Source organism: Lactuca virosa, chromosome 6 (assembly GCF_052849685.1).
Source record: "Lactuca virosa cultivar CGN04683 chromosome 6, Lactuca_virosa_CGN04683_v6, whole genome shotgun sequence".
Classification (NCBI taxonomy): domain Eukaryota; kingdom Viridiplantae; phylum Streptophyta; class Magnoliopsida; order Asterales; family Asteraceae; genus Lactuca; species Lactuca virosa.
The window spans coordinates 68,956,858-68,960,713 of record NC_136431.1 but is presented as its reverse complement, the minus strand read 5'-3'; the positions used below and the strand labels follow the sequence as shown (position 1 = coordinate 68,960,713).

General features: G+C 35.7%; 1 long non-coding RNA gene across 1 annotated transcript; it reads left to right on the top strand.

The window, feature by feature from the left end:
- Window positions 1-2,444: 2,444 nt before the first annotated feature.
- On the top strand, window positions 2,445-3,538 carry LOC145119053 (uncharacterized). Its single transcript, XR_013713637.1, has 2 exons — window positions 2,445-3,085; window positions 3,174-3,538. It is a non-coding gene; the product is annotated as an uncharacterized LOC145119053 (long non-coding RNA).
- Window positions 3,539-3,856: the final 318 nt, after the last annotated feature.

Below are 3,856 nucleotides of genomic sequence, written 5' to 3'. Positions count from 1 at the left end.
GGTTTAGGTGGCTTCTTACTGAACTGGATGCTCCTCAAGAAGGTCCTACAATTGTGTTATGTGACAATAACGTTGCTCGTCACATAGCCAACAACCCCGTTTTTCATGAACGGACCAAACACGTAGAAATGGATTGTTATTTCGTACGGGAACGGGTCGAGTCCAAGGAAATTTCACCCACTTACATCAAGTCCCACCTGCAAATTGTTGATTTACTTACAAAAGCTCTTGGAGGACAACAACTCAATTTTTTACTCAACAAGTTGGGCATTACTAATCTCCATGCTCCAACTTGAGAGGGAGTATTGGAATTAGTCATATTGTTTCCTTCTTTATCTTTCCCTAGTCATCGCCTTTTTCTTAGGGATTGATTGATTTGTGGCCTTATTTAGCTTTTTCCTTTTCTATTTATTGTAATCGTCTTTTGCCATTTAGAGACACAGAGCTTTACAGAAATTTATATACCATTGTCTCTCTGATTATCTTTTCTTCATGATGGACATCAGATCGAGACATTGATGAGGAATCTATTCCCCTGGTAGGTTCATCCGAAGGACACGATTGAAGTTTGTGGGTTAATCCAAATTGTAGGAAAAATATGAGAATCAACTGTTTGAGAAGGAAGAAACCAGATCTATGATGTTGGAATAGATTCTGAACAAGGTCAGACAAAAAAGCCAGTGGGTTTGCATGAGAGAGAGAGAGAGAAAGAGGGATGTGGGCCCAAAATAATTAAGTATTTTCTTTTTCATTTAAATTAAATAGAAAAACATAAAAAAAATATCAGAAGGGCATTACAGTCATTTCAGTTTACCGAGGGACCAAAACCACAAAAAAAAACTACCTCAAAAGGATCATGAAGCCAAAAAAGTAGATGCTTGGACTAAACCTCAGAATAAATGCATACCACAGGGACCATTTTTGCAGTTTTGTCTATTTTTTATGTCGGTAAATTTAAGACAAAACTGCAAAAATGGTCCATGTGGTATGCATTTTTTGGGGGTTTTAGTCCAAACCACGAATTCTTTGGCTTCATGGTCCTTTTGGACCAGTTTGTATGTTAAAATAGTCCCTCCGAAAATTGAAATGACTATAATACCCTTGGGGTATTTATTTTTCATTTTTCTTTCATTTTTTTAAATTTAATATTTATTTATTTATTTTAACAATTAAAAAATAATAGAGGAACCACCTCTCTCTCTCTCTCGCTCTCTCTCTCTTCTCCCTCTCTATCTCTCTCTGCAAATTCACACAAACACCTACATTTCTACTTCCCCATTTCCTCATATGTTCTCTTCTCTCCTTATCGTCGATCGAATCTAGAATCTGTGGTAACAAGAAATATTGACAGGAAAGTGAATTCGAAGAAGCATACATCCAAACAGAGGCGACTATTTCTTCTCTGAATTTATATGCAATCTTTTCTTACCTCATTGTCTCTTTTGGAAGGATTTATACACACACATACTTTTTTAAATCGATTGAGAAGTTGAAGACATATTAGGAGACGAAATTTATTTCGAATATGTCAAGATTCAAACCCGGTAAACCCTAATGAAATATTAAATCAATTTTGAATCTGAAATCAATTTTAAGGGTGAAATCGAACCATGATTATCTTTTGTTTATCTCAGATGACTCAATTAATACCTCCTCTGTAGCGAGGCATCTGGGTTTTTTTTGCTCTTGAAGCTTAAAGTGAAAGATTCGATATTCAGGAAGAGAATAATGTCAACGAAGAAGATGTGGGTTTCATTAGAGGGGTCGTCGGTTTCTAATGGTGGTGGTTGCGATTTAGGTGAAAGGAAAGCAGGTAGTGGAGAAAGATTGATAATTTTAGGGTCGATTTGTTGTCGATTTCATCATCAGAATGGAATGGATTTGAGGTGGGTTGATTTCGGAATCGAGGTTTGTGTTGATTGGGATATTGTTTTCTCAAAACCTGTTAACATAGAAAAATCGATGCAATTGGAGGTTGGTTGATGTGGGAATCCATGTTAACATAAAAAAGAGTAGGTGATGGCGAGGGTGAGAAAGAAGAAGAAGGAACGAAAGACTTGGGGCAGATCGTGGAAGGAAGAAGATGGACACGAGAGGGTTAGAAAAAGACGATAATGGGTTTGGAGAGAGTGAGGGAGAGAGAAAGAGAGAGAGAGAGAGAGAGAGAGAGAGAGAAATGCGGGTCCAATTTAATTATTTATTTTCTTTTTTATTTAAATTAAATAGAAAAAACATAAAAAAATATCAGAAGGGCATTACAGTCATTTCAGTTTACCGAGTGACCAAAAACGCAACGAAACTAGCCCAAAAGGACCATGAAACCAAAAACGACAAGGTTCGGACTAAACCTTAGAAAAAATGCATACCACAGGGACTATTTTTGCAATTTTGTCTAAATTTAATGTGTTTCCATAATAAAAAAATTGCAAAAATGGTCCCTGTGATATGCATTTTTTTGGGGTTTTAATCCAAACCACGACTTTTTTGGTTTCGTGGTTCTTTTGAGCTAGTTTCGTTGCAGATTTGGTCCCTTAGTAAACTGAAATATTTATAATACCCTTGGGGTATTTATTTTCTATTTTTCTTTCATTTCTTTTAAAGTTTAATAATGTTTTATTCAATTTAATAATTAAAAAAATAAGAGGCCCATCTCTTTCTTTCTCTCTCTCTCTCTCTCTCTCTCTCTCTCTCTCTCTCTCTCTCTCTCTCTCTCCACATGGGTTAAAATCAGAACAGATGAAAGAGAGGTCAGAGTTGTAGGATTTGCTGTATCTACCTTTACTCGACTTCATCCCTCTCATCTCCGGTCTCTACCTTTCTCTGGTTCACACACGATCACCCTAATTTCATCTAAACAAGATTTATAAATTTAGACCTCTCAGAAAACAAAATTGCTGGAGAAATACCAAGTTGGATATGGGAGGTTGGAAATGGAGGCTTTTCGTATCTGAACCTTCCTCCGCTTTTTGTCCTCGACCTGCATTCCAATCGCCTCACTAGGGTGATTCCAGTTCCACCACAAGTTGTTACATTAATTGATTACTCCAACAATCTTTTCAATTCTTCACTTCCTGAAAGCATTGGGGTAAACCTCATTTATGCCTATTTCTTTTCAGTTTGTAACAATTTACTCACTGGGGAATCTTGGGGTACTAAACCTGCCAATTGCTCAGATGAAGATCTAAATTAGATGCAAGCAAAAAAAGAAATCAGATGAAGATCATCGCCTCCTTCCCAGATTTGTCCGCCAAGGGCTTTTCAGATGGTAACTCAAGAATCAGAGCCCTAAATTTGAATCAAAACTGAAATTGTGCGTGTTTGTGTGTATTAATTCCCTCAAATGGAATCAGATAGTGTGTTTCTGTTTTTGTTTGTGTTTTCTCATTTCCGAAATTGATTTGTGCGTGTGTTTTTCTTTTTGAAGAGTGTCTGTTCTCAAATCTGGAAATCAATTTGTTTGTAGGTGTTCATCCCCCATAAACTGATTTGTATGTGGGTGTTCTTGAATGACATGTGTGGTATGAGTTGATTGATGGTACTTCCGTATTGTGTACCAGAAGAACAATTAGCGTTTTGCTGTGAGAGAGAGAGTCCTTTATTATTTTTTAATTGATAAAATAAATAAATAAATATTAAATTAAAAAAAATTGAAAGAAAAATGAAAAATAGATACCCAAGGGTATTATAGTCATTTCACTTTTTGAACTATTTTTATATACAAACTAGTCAAAAAGACTACGAAAACAAAAAAATCGTGGTTTAAACTAAAATCCCCAAAAAATGCATACCATAGGTACCATTTTTGCAGTTTTGTCTTGTATAACTAATGATATTTTTAGTTACACATTTTAAGATA